This window comes from Poecile atricapillus, chromosome 10 (assembly GCF_030490865.1).
Source record: "Poecile atricapillus isolate bPoeAtr1 chromosome 10, bPoeAtr1.hap1, whole genome shotgun sequence".
NCBI classification, from domain to species: Eukaryota; Metazoa; Chordata; class Aves; order Passeriformes; family Paridae; genus Poecile; species Poecile atricapillus.
In genome coordinates, this window is record NC_081258.1 from 3,621,944 (window position 1) to 3,639,878 (window position 17,935).

The 17,935-nt window shown below is 41.8% G+C and overlaps 1 protein-coding gene across 2 annotated transcripts in view; it reads right to left on the bottom strand.

The window, feature by feature from the left end:
- Positions 1 to 17,935, bottom strand: part of CHST8 (carbohydrate sulfotransferase 8) — a 184,644-nt gene that overhangs the window by 123,381 nt on the left and 43,328 nt on the right. The window contains exon 3 of one of the 2 annotated variants that reach the window (XR_009278369.1): positions 1,718 to 2,072. The exons of the other annotated variant lie outside the window; for it this stretch is intronic. The gene's annotated coding sequence lies outside the window, so the exon portion shown is untranslated. Of the gene's footprint in view, positions 1 to 1,717; positions 2,073 to 17,935 lie in introns of those variants that run through there. 2 annotated transcript variants of the gene reach the window in all.

A 17,935-nucleotide genomic window follows, 5' to 3' on the forward strand; every position in this document is an offset into this window, starting at 1 on the left:
GGTTTCATACAGTGAAATTTATGAGTCCTTGCAGTTTTATGAGGTTTTATTGATGCCTAGAAAGCCAAGCATAATTTCTGACTTTGTTTATTCCAGCATTACAGAATTAGTAAGAGTAGACATTACTGGGCACATTGAATAAATTAATTTCCTTGGCAATGTGTGCATTTTGAATTTTCTTGAATTAGGTCAGAAAAAGTGGATGTGTCAGCACAAGCCAGCAAATAGCAACTGCACTGCAAGAGGATTTCAAGCTAGAGCAGTGCAAGGGAGAAGCTGTAAAGCAGAGTAAATTACCCCCAGACAGAACATGTGTGGAACAGATCATCCCTTGCTTAAACAGTACTGGAGTCCATTTAATTACCTAATAGACAAGTTTGGCCCAATATTAATCTGCAGCAGATGTTTGACTAATGAATGATTTGAAAGAGCTTGAGTGTATTATTGAGTGTATAGAAGTAATTCCCTGATATTGCAGTGTACTGCTTTCAGAGCTTGTTTTTGTCTCATGCAGTAGAAACAAAAGTGCAGAAGTCACAGTGTGAGTTTTCAGAACAATCACTTGGTTTTGGAGTATAAAGAAGGAAGAATCCCAAATCATTAAATTGCTGCAGTGAAGTCAGAAGCAGAGTGATCTGGGACTCAGCCATGGGCAGGTATTGTTTTGAGCTTTGATGAGACAAGCATTCAGATTGCTGCTCTTCTCACATCACCCACCTCTATTCCTCTCCCTCCACAGCATCCTCCTTCCTTGCACATTCCACACACGGGGTGATGGCAGGGCTGTGCTGAGGTTCTTTGGTGCTCCCTTGTCACTGGGAAGCTGCCAGGGAAGCTGCTGTTGCTCACCTCATTCCTGACAGCCCTGCCCAAAGATCTGAATTTGTTCTCCAAAAGTCAGGAGGAGTTATCACTGAATTCAGTTGCGTTTTCTACAACCACTGCTGTTGCCTTGTGAAGTGCAAGATTTCTTGAACTGATCCTGAAGTTGATGATTTCAGGACCAGTCTTCTCTATGCTTCTCACTTTTTGCATCACTGTCTCACACATTCCTGGGTGAACCCCTCAATCTTTGGTCTTTGGCTCTCATGAAGTTCTAACCATGGGCTGCTCTGGGCGTGACCAGGATGCCACAAACAAATTCAGATGAATTCATGAGAATTGAATGAATGAATGAATTCAGGAGAGCCATCACACCGTGTGCCTTCTGAATTAAGTGATTGTCTGGGAGCCACAGAAAGAGAATTCTATGAAGAGAAATCAAAAGATTGTGCTTCTTTGCCAACATAATAGGAGTTCTGTAAGAAATAGAAGTGCTCCTGGGTTAGGGCATAAACTGTGTGTAAGTAATGAGAATGCTGAAGAGCCTTTACCTGGCAGCAGTTTATTCCAGAACAGATTGCCTTCCCTTTTCTTCTAAACCATTACACAGTGCTTGGTGCTGAAGACAGGATATTTTAATGGATAGAAGGGCTGCTGATCTGAGCCACCATGGCAATTCCTCTCCTCCTAATAACAGAGGCTGCTGTCATTTCAGTGACAATTAGCAGGCAAATCCTATTACAGGAATAAGATCACCTAATCCTCAACCCTGGTACCTGCTATTCACTATGATAGTGTTTTAATTATAAGACCTGTGCAGGCTACAATACTTGGTGCAAAAAGTCGAGAAAATTCTGAAATTGTGTTTCAGAAATGACAAGTTAGACATCTGCTATTTCAAAATTATTACTCCAGCCCTTTTAATTGACATAAGTGCTTTTCTGTGCTGTTCAGAGTGGTAATTGTAGGAGACCCAGCACGATCTGAAGTGGCACTAGCAATTTTCCTTTTTGCTGCATTTTTAACTTGTTTACAAAGGTAGAAAGCAAGAAAAAGATACTTGGGGAGAGCCCACCAGGTACATTCTCCCCTTGGTGTCTGTATCCTTTAAAACTTGTTCACCAGGTGCAGCAGGGAGAGAGAAGCACCAGAGGAGTGAATGCAGGAGCAGCTGGCAGCACAGCAGGGCACTGAGCCTGGAACAGCCCAACTCTGCTCCCAGAACCTTCTCCAGGTACTGCAGCTCCATCCTGAGTGTGAAAAACGAGGTTCACATAATTTTTATAGAATTTAAAAGTTTAATAAAAAAACAATTAGGAGAAAAAAATAAAGTAAAGTATACAGATCTGGCTGGGTGTCTCTGCATTCAGCCAAGAGAGCACACCTTACTAACAAAGGATTGTCCCTTAAAAACAGAACCCTACTACATATCCATAAATTCTCACACATATTCAGACATTCTTTTTAGGATCTTTGGTGTTCTTCTGTGTAGTTTTCTCTTGCCCCCTTCCCAATAGATCAATCTTCTTGGCCCCATCGAGATTTACATTCCCTGATACCAGGAATGCAATAAATTCCTCCCCCAGAGTTCTGCTCACTGCTGTCTTCATCTGGATAAGAGAGTTTACAAATGCAGGAGTTCTCCAGCTATTTTTTCCTCAGTCTTTGGGTTATACAAACAAAAGCAGTTTTTATTTTAATACTATGCCATAGCCTAACATATATGTATTATACTACTATTTCTAAATTTCATCAATAACAGAAATAAAGAAAACTATATTAATACAACAAAATTTCTCATTCTTATACACATAACATTCATTTTAATATTTGCAAAAAGCCAACAATATAAAATGTATCTATAACACTGAGGAACAGGGGCCAGCCCCTCAGCAATGAGGAGATCCAGGCTTTATTTAACAGTGGGGACTGTCTTAGGGCTTCTTGTTCCCTTGGGTTTTGTCTTTCTTTCTAACAGGAGGAGGGCTAACTCCACCAAACAGGAAATCTAGCCAAAATAAGTGAGTTCAGGGAGACCTGTACTTTCTGTTTACTTGAAGAACAGAACAATTCCCATGAAGGAGGATATTAGAAGAATCTCTCACTCTTGCACAAGCTTGTCTTTGGACATGTTGGATAATGAACCTCGTGCTTTGCCCCCTGTACCTCTAGCTAGATCTTCTCTAGGGGACTTTCTACTGTTCAGTATCTCAGGTTTTGCAAAGTATTTAGCACCGGTATAAATCTGCTAACATAGAGTTACCAGTAAGTGATAGATGGAGATCTTTCTCTTTAAGAAAACACCATCTAGCAGTCTGCCTACAGACCTTGAAGCTGTGAGCAGAACTCTGCCCCAAAAGCTGGGCTATCACTTCAAGCAGTGTAATGTTACTAAGGACTCTCCATATCAATGCATTTTAAAATCTGATCATTATAATTTCTGTTTCACAGAGCTAGAGTAAGTGCTGTGGCTCTCTGTTCCCATGATATTCATGCTATTCCTGGCCTTTTATTTTACTTAATAGTTCCCTGGATTAATTTAACAGTGAATTGCAGGCTCAGACTGCTGAATGTGCTGTCTTGGACTGATGCTCTTTCCAGTTAGCACAATTAAGTATCAGTTACAGCAATGAAACAAAGCAATGAACAATCCTTAAAAAGAATATTGTTATTATTTCTCACAAAAATCTACATATTATTTTTAGCAACCTACATTACTCATTTCCCTTATTCTTCCCCAAAACTCAGAACAGACTTACTCAGTAACCCTTACAATTACAAGTATCAGTAATAATAAGACTCTTTGTCCTGCTTTGTGTTTTGCTACCCTGAGACTCTAAATCTGTTCCTTTTCTCTTCCATGTTATCTTGAACATCTTTATAACAAAAGTGCTGCAAAAGCTATTGGAGAAAGATCAGTCTGTGTGACAACATCATTCTTTGCAGCGTGGTGGATTTTGAAAAGAGGCCACCAGCTCTGCAAGATGAAGCAGCATTCTCTTTAACAAAGGAGGATAAGCATCAGAGGCATCTGGGGAAAACCTCTGATTCAAAGTGCTGCACTGTGAATATGAATTCTAACCAATAATGAACAAAAAGCAGACTATAATGTTCAGTAAGCTGAGTTCAACTCTGTTGAAGCAGGGGCTGCAGGAACTGATAAATTCTTGGGACACACTGGAAAGAGAATCAAGAAAAGTTACTCTTCTCTCCAACAGTCTTTGAATCAGGTTTTCTAAAGCTATTTTTAAAGTACATGGACCTCCACCTGCTTTAGAAGCAAACATAGTCATTAAGCAAATTAACTATTTATGTGTTTGAGTGGCTAAAGCAATCCAAGGAGCACCCATGTGCCCAGGGCACCCAAAGTTTGGAGCAGAGGTGTCACTGGAACCTGCTGAGACTGAGCCCTGCTGCTTTAGGGCCTTCCCACTTTAACTTTCCTCCAGAAATGCCTGTAGGATTTCTGGATTCTGTCCCCTCCCAGTCCCACTCACTTCCACGTGAGCTTGCAGCGTTGTCTGGGCAGAGGGACAGGACTGAATGGAAGCACAGCTCAAAGGATGAGCTTGCAGCAGCTGTAGCAATGTGCATCACTTCTGCATCACTTTTTGGGAAAGATGAATTTTAAAACAGATTAACCATTCTGAAGCTTTGGTTATTTCCCCAGATGGATCTTTCTGTTATTTCAGGTTTAGAAAGAAATGTGAGAAGATATCCGAAATAAGGATGTTTGCAGGAGGTTAAATGTGGTTTTTGTCAGCAGCTGGAGTGTATCTAATGTGATCTGTACACAGCACTGCTCACTGCTGGATGAGCAGCATGGGAGGGGAGGAGAGCTCTGCACCCTCAAAGACTCATCCTAAAAAGTTTTCTGAACAGTGAGAAAGCAAATAGGGCTTCTGAAGAAATCTGGGGCTGGCAGTTTTCCCTGTAAACTTGAGTGAGGCTGCAAAAAGCACCATTAAGTGCAGGCACATTTACTGCTGACCATCTTTCTGCACTGGCCCAGTGAGAAAATGCAACTTTCCAGCTGGGTGGTTATATGCATCTGGTGTGGAGCACTCATAATATGCTTTACCTCAATCTCCTTTTGGAGAGATTATTTCTGGTTTATAGTTCAAACCAAATGCATAGCTTTAGATGCATTTCTGGTACTATTCCCTTTAAACTGGAGCTTCAACATCCATGAAGTCTGTGAGCTCCTAAAATTATTGTGTGGACAAACAGATCTCTTTCTATTGAGGTTTGCTAGATCTCAGCTTACTTTTTTCCCCTTTGTTTGGACAATTTAGTTACCTTAAAAGCCATGGACTCAAAAATGTAATGTAGAATGGTTCCCACATATTTTGCACACCCTGACCTGGCCACCCCTCCTTGGAGGCTCCAAGCCATGAGGGTCTGGCTACAGCTCCTCCTTGTGATGGGAAACAGTGAAATTATCAGTGAAACAACCTGTGGATTGTCCCATTCTGTGTCTAAAAATCCTGCTTGGCCACCTGGGTTCCCATTTCCCAGGTGCCCCACAGGTAAGACACAGCTCTGGAGAAGATGCACATACAGTCCAAATGCAGCTGTGCTTTCAAGGAAGCTCAGCTTTGTGAAACTCCTGACAAAGAACAGTTAAGCTTCCTAAATAAAAGAAATAGAGACAGATTCATGCAACTAGGCTGTAAAAACAGTCACTACATGTACCAGGTCTCATAAGTGCTTTGTTTAAGGAGCAAAGTCACAGCCAGAAAGCAGAATTGCCTTTTCCCAAGGTGAGCCTCTAACACCACACACCTTCTTCATGGAGAAGGAGATGGCAAATACTTTCCTTCTATTAAGGCCAGAATTCTGTGCTTGCTTCTGACTCTGCTAAATGACTACAAGAAGATGGTAATTGAAGCTGCTCTTGTGGCAAATAGGGTTTCTCTTGGAATATGAATAATTAGGCCTTCATTTGAATGTTTTAACAGCATCAGTGGTTGGTTGCTAAAAGGACAGAAACACAAACATTTAATTAATGAATATTAAAATATTCAGAATTTTTGAAATGCTGTCTCAGCAGTTCTTTGTGGAACATCTTTCATTTTAATCACGTGACTATCTGCTAGTGGTGCCATGGAAGCTGTGATGAAAGCAGCTGAATGCTGTAAAAATGCATTAAAAAAATCCACACACCCTTCTGAACTCAGTAGGAGCCAGCATTTGACTTGCACACCCTAATTTGAGGAATTTGAAATCTAATTAAGATTAAATTGCAACAAAAATATACAAAGATGAAGGGACAGAAGGATGCCCTGGCTGTTTCAGGTAGGGGCAGGCTGCACACAGCAGGTGTGGATGAGGGAGATGGGGGCAGCTCAGTCCTGAGTCCTTAAAATCTGAGTTTCTTTTCCTACACAAAAATATAACAAACTTAAAAATCCAGCAGGGCTGGTGCTGCAGAAGTCCCAAAGGCCCCAGTGAAGGGGGCAGGAGGTGCTGAGCTGGCAGCTGTGAGTGCTGACAGTGCTGCTGCTGCTCTGCTCAGAACCACTTAGGGCAGAAAGAAAAGCCTCCACCCTTGGAAGGGACTCTGGTGATGGCACATCCAGGACTGATGTGAAGGGTAAATCAAATACACCTCAGCCTTTGAAGCTGAAGGGGGAAAAAAGGAAAATTCCCTTGTCTGTACTGTAGATTTCTAATTTCTAATCTGTGATTTCATGGAGGAAAGAAAGTGTGGGACTAAATTTATTTTAGGAACGGTGTCCTTGGCTTATTAATTCACTTTATGTGCTGTCCAACTTGGGGGGAAGGGCTGCATTTGTGTGTGGGTGTTATTATTGTAGGAAATGTCTTACTTAATTATTATCTACTGAAACATCACCTAGGAGATACTCTTCCTGTGACATGCAGCTTGATACTTCATGCAGAAAGAGATAACTCTTCCATAGTTCATTAAATTATGTTGTGGTGAACTTATCTCCACTGGGTCGCAATTAAGAAGTGAAGCCACTGCCTTTGGAGGAAAAGGCAGAGAATAATCAGAATATACTGAATATATAATTTGATCTCTGGAAATAAGCAAGAGGAAAAATATGGTGTGCAAACGTGTAGACATTAAGAATGTATTATGTTCCAAAGATTTGTATATGGAAGTATAATGTAATTATATCATTACTGTTTGTTAGAAATATTTAGTGCTGTAAAAATTCCAGGTGTTCTTTCTAAGCTTGTTAACCACTGTAAGGTAACTGCAGTAAATGTACATTTTCCTTCCTACTTCCCTTGTCTCCATTTTAGCACCCTGGGAGCTTCAGTCATGCTGGTTCTGGACCCATTGCCTATTAACATGCATTATAAAACTGCAGTAAATTTTATGTTATAGTCTCACTGAATTAAAAAATTTCATTTTAATAACATTTTTTTTTATTTTTCATTTAAAAAAAAGTTAAAGTATCTATCAGAACCAGTATCTCTGTATGTTTTCCCAAAAAAACCCCACAAAGCTCATTTCATTAGATAATTTCACAAGTGAAGAACAGCAAAGGAAGTTGTCTCAGCTGATGTTTCTCAGACCTCCTTGCCCACCATTCTTCTCCTACACAGATCTTTTTTTTCCTGTTTCACTTACATGGGGGAGATACATGCCTTTTGTTCTGTTCATTTGGTTTTTCTCCTATAAAATATAAATCATGCCAAGAAGTTTTCTGCAGGTACTGGTGGCAAACATCACTGGACCAGGCAGGGATGTGGCTGGTTCAACCTGCAGCACTGAACACACCCACACCACCAGTGCAGAGGTGTTAAAGAACATTGGTACATCCTTCAGCAACTTCATTCCCTTCACTAGCAGGAGAATGAGCAGCTCATAAATGCAGAATAATGGGGATTTTAATTATGTAGTGATTTAAGGATGCCTCCTGTTTACAAGGAAATAGCATCTCCTGAGCTGAATGAAGGCAAGGAGAAGGCTCCAATTTGACAGCTCAGAGAAAAGCAGATGATTCATTTCCACTGTCAGTATTGGCTGCTCACAGTATCCAAATGAGCTCAGTGGTTGAGGTGCTGATGTTTGTTTTGAGCACCTGAATGATATCCCAGTTCTGTTCACAGACTTTAGGATGAGTTTTAAACAATTACATTAAAGTCTCAGTGAGCACAGAATTGCTTTGCTATGGTATAAAATTCCTGGTCCCTACCTGCAGGGGGATATATTTACTTTTGTGACCATTTGAATACACACCTTCTCATTTGTTCACAGTGGAACAGTGAGCAGAGTTTGTTTTCCTGTATGAGATAAGCATCATCATGTTTTCCTGAGCAGCTGCACACACAATTAGGAGGGCCCAATTAAAGTTGTATTCCATTCACACAGAGTGGCAGTGATTGCTGTCTGTAATTTCTCCCATGGTTTGACTTGGGGGTATTAAATTGTGCAGGGTTTCATTAACAAATTAAGTCAAGCCAAACAACAATAAAAAAATGCAGCAAGCTGGGAACTGGTGTGTAGGACCTTGCTCCTTTTGCACTCACTTGACAAAAGGAGCCTCTCACCCCTCTCAAGTAGCCACTTGGGCAAGTGAGCAGTTTCCCCTGTTTTGGCTTGTGCTTTCTCCTCCTGGCCATAATAAGAACCTGTGTGTGTCCTCTGCTTCCACATCAGCCACTCAAAGACTCCTGTAAAATCAACCTGAAGTAATTCTAAAGCCAATACAGCTTTGTTTGTCCCAAGCATTATCTGCACCTTCATCCCAGGAAGCTCAGCACTGCCAAATGGGAGGAGAAAGGTAAATGAATTAGAATTCAAAAGGCACAGGGCAGTGGAGCACCAGGTGCCTTCTGAAGGATGAGGAGTTTCATTCACACCCTGCCTTTTTTCCCTCTCAAGGCTGTTCTGTACCAATTGCTCCATCCAGGGATTTGATGTCCCTGCCTTCCCCCAGGCCATGTAACTGTGTGCACATCCATCCTCAGTGCCACAGCAGCTTCTGCTTTCAGCATTTAGGGATGCCCAAATCTGCAAACACAGATTTCTGGGCAAATGAGCAAAACATCAGACATGCAATCCCTGTCAAGAGTCGTGTGAGAAAACGTGTGGCTTCCAACCAAGCACAGGAACACAAGACCCCAAAGAGTCCATTTCTGTAAATATGGATATGATTCTAAAAAAAGAGGGGAAGAGCATCTCTGAATTTCCCTGATGTGCAGAAGGGACAGCACAGAGGGGCCTGGCAGGAGGAACATTTTGACACTTAATCACCACACAGATCTTCTGAAGTGGCTGAGACCAAAAAGTGACAAAGATGGGACTTAATTTCACAAGATGCAGAATATTGTGAGCCTTGGGCAGCAGACCCTCGAGGCATTGAGCAGAGTTAACAGCTGAGCCACTCAGATGGGGAAGTGTTTATTGAACTTACTGTGACTGTCTTAGAGGAGAGGGCCTATGCAGAACAAAATTAAAATCTGTTAACCAATCAAGTGGTGACAGATCTCAAACCAGCCATTTCTCTTCAAAAAGAGATAGATTGTTTGCTTGGAGAAAATTATAAAGATGTCCCCAAGAAACTGATCTTGTGTAGGGCCCACACAAGATCATTTACTCTGGATTTTTGCTCTCGTGACTGGTGCTAAAACAGTGAACTGGCAGTTTTGATGCTGATACACAAAGAAAGCCAAAATAGGGAAGAAAGGCACCTTTAATTTCAAGCTCCACTAGAATCATGAAAGGAAAATTAATGTTTACTAAATGAAAAAGGATGATATTGCTGGAGAGAGGAAGTTTTGGTTAAGCTTTTAAGGGAATATTAATAACTTTCAGAAATGGAAACATATATTATAAAACATGCTTAAAATGGCATAAACTGCAGAAAATCCAGGAAGTATTTTAAACTGACTTAAGCTCCTCAATATGTTATTGTGTTTTAAAAATCATGCAAATTGAATGATTGCTGACATATGGAAGGAGGCTTTCTAGAGCAGACACGTTTTCTATGGAAAATTAAATACAGTCTTATATTTAGAATACATGTTTTGAGGTGAAATTAAAGTCTGCTGATCAACTTTTGAACATTTTTGTAATGCTTCTGCAAATTTCCAGGGGAATTTTAGGTGCATGCAGGCTCATTCCCAGGGAATACACTTTCAGAAAGCTGCCATTCTGAGAGCCCCCTGACATGGTGCAGCTGAGTTTTGCCCGTGATATGTTGCCAAGCACCATAAATGAATGCAGCTCAGAGATGGCAGGGTGCTTTTTATTTTGCCAGACACAACAACAAAGTGTCAACCTCTGACAGTTTTTAAAACTAAGCTTTAAAGGAAATATCAAACCTTTTTTTTTTTTTTTTTTTTTTTTTAACCAGTGAGAGAAGAAATGCTCACAGAAAGAGGATAGGGAAATCTGTGGAAGTGAAAGCTGCCCTATGGGAGTGAATCAGCACTACATCACTCTGCTTTCATGCTGATAAATCCATTTAGGATTAGGTGACATGATCTTTATGCCATCAAATAAATGGGCAGTGGATCTGGTTCAGCCATCTGATGTGTGTGTAAGTGCACTGTACACCCAGTGCACTGGGTTTGGTGATCATATCATCCTTCATATGGTTTGGTCTTTTGTCATGGTATCTAAAAGTCCTTAGGTACCTTGAATCCTCTGCAGAGAATTCCCTTTATAAGAGGAAATGGAAACAGTGAATGGGTGAATTGCCTGATCTAACACAATAGTGCACAATCTATGAGCAGTAGGGCAAGACAGGAACAAATCACAGCAGCTTTGAATCCCAGCTCCACAGCCTGAACACCTCAGAGCTGTCACTCCTGTGAAAAACTTGCTGATGGTTGACAGGAAATTCTGGTCAAATAAATGCTGGTCTGCCATGCTATAGCATAAGAGCTGTAATTGCTTTACTAGACTTCAGGCTCAAGAATGTTAAAAGAAATGAAAAAAAGAAAAAAAAAGAAAGAAAAGGAGAAAAAAGAAAAAAAAGAGGGGAAAACCCCCAGTGCCTTCTCAATACCATATAATAAATAAATGCTGCATTTTTTGTAAGACTGACAAGAATATGTCATAGTCATGAAAGCAGGGAGAAGGTTGTAGAAGACAATCTCTGTATAGTACACTGGTGATAAAACAGCTTATTCATAACTGCTTTCTACACTAGGCTACATTTCTTTTGAACAGATTTGCACTGGCAGTGGGGTGTAGGGTTTCCTTTGAAACCATCTGGCCAGTGTTTGATCCCTTCGAGCAGTAGCCTGATGAAGTCACTGCTAGCACTTCCTTCCAATGTGAAAAACAACCAGGTTCACATTCACAGTCAACCAGAACCATTTCAAGCAGCAGAAAAGGGAATATCATAATTATAAGACCCTACTAAGTGCCTTGCCTTGGCAGGCAAGGAAATAGATATTTCTCTTTTCATCCCAATAACTGCAGGACATTGTGAACCAGCCTGCAGGGAAGTTCTTTGGGGAATTTCAGTTTAAGAAGACTCAGAGTATGTGACTGCAGAAGGTTCAGCCACTCTTGAGTTGGCAGAATTACCCTCACACAAATAACAGATGTTTCTTCTGCCTCAAAAGAGCACCAGCAAGCCACCTCACCTCTGACACAGTCACCAGATTCTCTGCCCATCATTTCTGCTGATACTGGCAGTAGAGAAGCAGATTAAATGGCTTCTAGCTTATAAAGAGCAGTAAGTTGTAAATGGCAGGAAAATTACTTCCAAAATTCTACAGTGCTAGTTCATTTTCAACTGTATTTATAGAAAGTTTCCATTCTGGCAAACAGTGCAGTGGGACAGCATTATGGAAATGTACAATGAGCATGGAAATGTGCATAAGAGTGTAGTCTGTGAGTAACAAGGTGTGTGTGCTCTGAATAAGTAACTTTCAGTGGAGCTGTAGTACTGGTATTTCCCCAAGGCTGCTGCAATATTTGCTGCATCTCCCTTGTGCTGTCAGGGACAGCAGCATCCCTGTGCCAGCCCTTCCTCCTGCCTCTCCTTCCTCCCTCTCCTCCCCATCACACCCTCAGGAAAGCAGAAAATAAAGAGGATGACACAATAATGTTAGAAACTGGTCAATGAGGCAAGATGGCAATCTGCAAAATCTCAGTCAGATGAGTTTCAGGCTTGGTTATATTCATATTTGTCTCAAATTCTGATACAGTCAGAGTGCAAAGCCATTCAGTGTTGTCACCCTTTAGGAGCTTTTACAATATAGATCCTGTGAGATGTATTTTCCACCTTTTTTCAGCTCCTAAAGGAGCATGTGACCATATATATTCATCTGAAAAGTTCTAACTGAAAACTCTTACAGGTTTGTGAATTCAGTAACCATATGGCAAAAACAAATAATTTTTTCCCCCCACAGGCTTATGTAGAAGATTACCAATACTTTCTCTAGTTTTTATGTGGAAAAATCTCATATTAGAAAAGTCAGTGCGATTTAAAAATACCCTATCTCTTCTGACTACAGCCTGTAGAGCACACAGAGCACACAGGGATTGTATATAGCTATTTATTGTGTCCCTGGTGCCACGTGGAAGCAGTGCTGGAGCTCAGGACCTCACCTGACCACCAGTCCTGCCTCCAGCCCCTGGTGTGTGGCTCAGAAGCTTCTGTGGTGTTTGAAATCCACCTGGGATCTGTCAGGATATGCTGTGCCCTTTGCCTGTTCTCTCAGTGCTGTTTTTGGTCTGAGCTGTTTTCTCTTGCCCAAATGCAGCTCTCCCAGCCCATGTTCTCAGGGCTCTCCTGAGTTGTTTTCTCTTGCCCAAATGCTGCTCTCCCAGCCCATGTTCTCAGGGCTCTCCTGAGCTGTTTCTTACCCAAATGCTGCTCTCCCAGCCCATGTTCTCAGGGCTCTCCTGAGCTGTTGTCTCTTGCCCAAATGCTGCTCTCCCAGCCCATGTTCTCAGGGCTCTCCTGAGCTGTTTTCTCTTGCCCAAGTGCAGCTCTCCCAGCCCATGTTCTCAGGGCTCTCCTGAGCTGCTCTTGCCCAAATGCTGCTCTCCCAGCCCATGTTCTCAGGGCTCTCCTGAGTTGTTTTCTCTTGCCCAAATGCTGCTCTCCCAGCCCATGTTCTCAGGGCTCTCCTGAGCTGTTTCTTGCCCAAATGCTGCTCTCCCAGCCCATGTTCTCAGGGCTCTCCTGAGTTGTTTTCTCTTGCCCAAATGCAGCTCTCCCAGCCCATGTTCTCAGGGCTCTCCTGAGTTGTTTTCTCTTGCCCAAATGCTGCTCTCCCAGCCCATGTTCTCAGGGCTCTCCTGAGCTGTTGTCTCTTGCCCAAATGCTGCTCTCCCAGCCCATGTTCTCAGGGCTCTCCTGAGCTGTTGTCTCTTGCCCAAATGCTGCTCTCCCAGCCCATGTTCTCAGGGCTCTCCTGAGTTGTTTTCTCTTGCCCAAATGCTGCTCTCCCAGCCCATGTTCTCAGGGCTCTCCTGAGTTGTTTTCTCTTGCCCAAGTGGAGCTCTCCCAGCCCATGTTCTCAGGGCTCTCCTGAGTTGTTTTCTCTTGCCCAAATGCTGCTCTCCCAGCCCATGTTCTCAGGGCTCTCCTGAGTTGCTGTTTCTTGCCCAAATGCTGCTCTCCCAGCCCATGTTCTCAGGGCTCTCCCCAGCTGTTTTCTCTTGCCCAAATGCTGCTCTCCCAGCCCATGTTCTCAGGGCTCTCCCCAGCTGCTGTGGCCGTGGCCAAGGCTGGGAGGGCTCCTTAGCCCTGCTGACTCTCACTGCACCCCCTGACACAGAGGGGACACAGGCTGGACAGGACCCCTCTCTTTTGTGGTTCTCTTGCCTTTTTCCCAGCCTAGAAATGAAGCTTGAGGTCATTTTAGTAAGGAGATAATATAAAACAGGATCTTTATTTGAAGGCCTTCAGGAGCAGTTAGGGAAAGATGCCCACAAAATCCCACCCCCACAGGGATGAGTACATATTCATAGGTTTTAGGAAATTAGCAAAATTGATAAATAGCACCAATTAGGAGGACAAGTGGTCCTCCTTATTTCAATTTCCCCCCAGGTCAAGCCCCTTCTCTGGAGACTCTCCCCCAGCACTGGCTGCATTTTGTCCATGAGATGTATCTCAGAGATTGTTCTCAGCCTTGGTTCCCAGGAAGAGCCAAGACAGCACTGGGGCCTTGCAGCCCTGAGGTTTGGAGCTCTGCAATTTGTTTTGTCTTTCTGCTTAGGGAAAGGCCATGGAAAAGTACTGGGAAAACTAACTACTAACACAATAGGCTACAGAGCTGCAAATATATGGCTAAAGAATACAGAGAACATAGAAAAAAGGGCAAAACCCAAACTGGGATCAGTTCTAGGACCAAGGCTAAATATTTTGTTACTATAAAGTTTTTATCATGTTCAGTATCTTGTCACAGGATAATTATGCATTAGCATTAGGATGGGGATACATGTATTAATTTTTTCTTGTGCACCATGTGCAAATGTGTTTGGCTTAGAACAAATCCTTTAGTGTGTCTGTTTAAGAATAATGGTATGATTATTTTTTTTATTTTTTTATAATTATTTTATGATTATTGGAGAAGGCAAGATTTTATATCATGAGATCATAGAGTTGGAAAATGGTTTGGGGTGGAAGAGAACCTTGAAGATAATCCAGTTCCAACTCCACTGCCCTGGGCCAGGGACACCTTTCACTGGTGCAGGTTTGTTCAAAGCCTCATTCATTCTGGCCTTGAATACTTCCAGGGACAGAGCATCCACAGATTCTCTGAGCAACCTGTGCCAGTGCCTCACAGGGAAGAATTTCTTCCTTGCATCTGATCCAAGCCCACCTTCTTTCAGTTTGAAACCATTTCTCCTTGTCCTTTTGTCCCAGGCCCTTGTCCCCAGTCCCTCTGCAGCTCTCCTGGAGCCCCTTTAGGCTCTGGCAGGGGCTCTGAGCTCTCCCTGGATCCTTCTCCTCTCCAGGTGAGCACCCCCAGCTCTTCCAGCCTGGCTCCAGAGGGGTCCAGCCCTTGGAGCCTCTCTGTGGCCTCCTCTGGACTTTCCCCAGCAGCTCCAGGTCCTTCCTGTGCAGGTGGGGTCTGACCTGGGTGGGGCAGAGGGGCAGAATCCCCTTCCTTGACAGCCAGCACTGATGTCCAGCCCAGCACAGGGCTGTCTCTCTGGGCAGCCACTGCACATGAGCAGGGCATGCTGAGCTTCTCAGCCACCAAATCCCCAAATCCTTCACCTGCTTTCCATCCACTCCTTTATTTGTGCTCTGACAGGGGGTATATATATATATATATATATAATTATGCAGGGAGAATTATTACAATAAAATTGTGTTCCTCTGTGGGGTATGACTATTTCTCATACCACTTCTCAGTTTTTACCCTGGGCTCCCCTAGTAAGAGCACCCTTCACACATGCCAAGAAAACAACTGTCCTAAGTGAAGTTATTGTCTCTTTAATGACCACAGGAATATCTAATGTATTTAATACATTGCTTTGGGAAATCTATTCTGCCCACCCCAAATGGCTGTCTGTCTTAAATATATCTGTTCAGAGTGATGTGTGTTATATAAATAAAACTACACAGAGAGCATGTTTGTCAATCAGCAAAAAAGGCCCTACAGCCGCTATCCGGGGCACGTGTACTCGTAAGAGCTGCTTTCCAACAGATAAATGTAATCAAGGTTTATATGCTCACAGAAGCCAACAGGATGGAATTTTTTCACTTGAAAGATCAGAAGAAAATTGTAACTAATGTTGTGGAAAATTACTTTGATATTGCTTTCTCGGTACAGCATCACAATTAGGTAGCAATGTGAAGCACAGGGAAAGAATAAATGAATAGTAACAAATCAACACAAACAGCTACTGTCAGGAGTACTTTGCTCAGTGAAAGTAATGTAAGCATTACTTAAAGTTTTATGACTGTGGATTTTATACTGGTTTAAGTAGTATATCAAGGTCTCACTGTCATGCTTGCTAGGACTAAAACAATCAAGAACAATTTCCAAAACAGACAGATAAAACTGAAGTACCAAAGTATTTTTATTAAACTTGTTTCATAAGTTGTTCTACCCTTAATTAAAGATGACTGAACACGCTAACAATGAAAAATGTCCTTTTGGACAATGCAAAGGCTCCTCCTATGTTGCTTTTCAGTGGAAAATGAGTGTTACCAACTTCTCTCCAGCCCTGCTGATGAGATTCCAGTGTCTGGCAGATGTGTTTTACTACACAGGAAATACAAAAGCAAAGGCCAGTACAGTATTCTCCATGCAGAATCTGTTTTCCTAAGTAGTAATGATACATGCATTTGTTCAATTCTCTGGAGAGAGCAATCAGGTAAGCAAATTATAGCAAAATATATTATATTATATTATATATCACATCTCCATTAGAACTGGGCCCCTTTATGGAGAAACACTGAGAGAGGGAAGGATCCTTCTCAGCACCCCAAAAATGTCACCTGTGATTGACAGATTTTCCCAGGAGACTGTCTAGGAAGGAAATATGCCAACATGCTTTTATAAATGAAATGAATGGATATTTTTTTCCTGTGTTCTTTAAGTCACCTAATATGTTTTAAGTGATAACTGGTATCATTTTCAAAAGCAGTGGATATGAGGAGTTTCTCAGTCCACTGGGAGTTGAAAGCACTTAACACACATGAAAATCAGCCAAACAGAAATAAAAGTAATTGTACTGAGTACCTTTTACTCAAGGGTACAGTCTGGTTCCTATTAACATAAATAGTAATTGAATGTGAGAATTGAGGAACTGATCACACACCTTTGGCAGTAACAGCATCGTTGGCATGTTTGTGTTTTAGGTACTTACAGAGAGTTTCCCTGCCAGGGGTAGGAGCTCTGTTCAAACTTGCTTTTATTTAAATATGCTTGGGTGTCCCCTTCTCCAGTTACACTGCTCTCCAAAATCACTTCCCACTGTACTACAATCAGCATTCAAGAGGTTTATGGCAGAGAACAGGGCGAGATGGGAACCGACAATGAAAAAATTGGAAATTGCATTTGTTTTGAGACCACACTAGGAAACTTTCTCTTTCAGGAGCAAAGAATGAACTTTTCAATGTAAAGTTACACATTCTTAGGTGCATTACAGTACTGCCTACATTCACTGTCCATACATCTTTCCCCTGTGCCTAAACTACAGGCCAGTTTCAGTCAAATATGGCCAGCACCTCTGTTTTTAATCTATAAACTCTTTTGCATCTAAGCATACAAAAATAAATTGCAAAAGCACTGAAGGAGCTAGTTAATTCCCTGCTTTGCACAACACTGAAGATTCATTACTTCTATAGTTTCAGCTGAGTGGCTGCTTTCAAAATTGGTGTGTGTGCAGTTGGACTAAATAAACAACATATTAAAGTACAGACTGTTTAGTGACACGGAAACAAGCACTTAACAAACCTAGACACAGAAATTAGCAATTAATGCAATTATTTAAGAGTTCTCTGTGTTACAGTTCAGCTCCTTTAAATGTGTTAGCAATGATTTTAAATAGACACAGTTGTGTTCACTGTACAATGAAGATGTCAAATGAATAAAGTTTTTATGGAGCATTTGTTTAGTCAAAGGACAATTTCAGTGCATATAAGAGCAAACAAAGGGACCAAACCCCAGAACACAGTGGCATTATCCTCAGCAAGAATAACTGCTCTGGCATTTGTCTAGGCTCTAAAGCAGCCTTCATTACAGCCATAGTCAAAGAGAAAAGGACTGTAAGTAAATCAAGAGATCTTGTGGCCTTTCATATTTCTTTTGTGCCTCCCTTTAAAAGGAAACTACTATTTCAGCCCATAATTTTCTAGTTCTCCCATCTCTGTGGCCTTTGTGGCTCTTCACAGCTTCAAGTTTGCAGTGCAGGAAGATGGCATGCACATGAATAATAATTATGATAGGTTTAATTGAAGTTAAGCAAATTAAGTGAATCCACCCTAAAGTATTTAAAGTTTCTGATGTGACTCATTCACACATCTTTTATTTTGCATCTTATGACACACTGAATACCACATGCAAAGTAAAGGTAAATTCAGAGGTGTGCATTTCCAGGAACAGAACTTCTGATGAAATCTCTCATTTTCACATTTATAGTGATATAGTTGGTAGCAAAAGTTTAGGTCTCAACTTTAGCAGAAACTTAACTCCACCCAGCTGG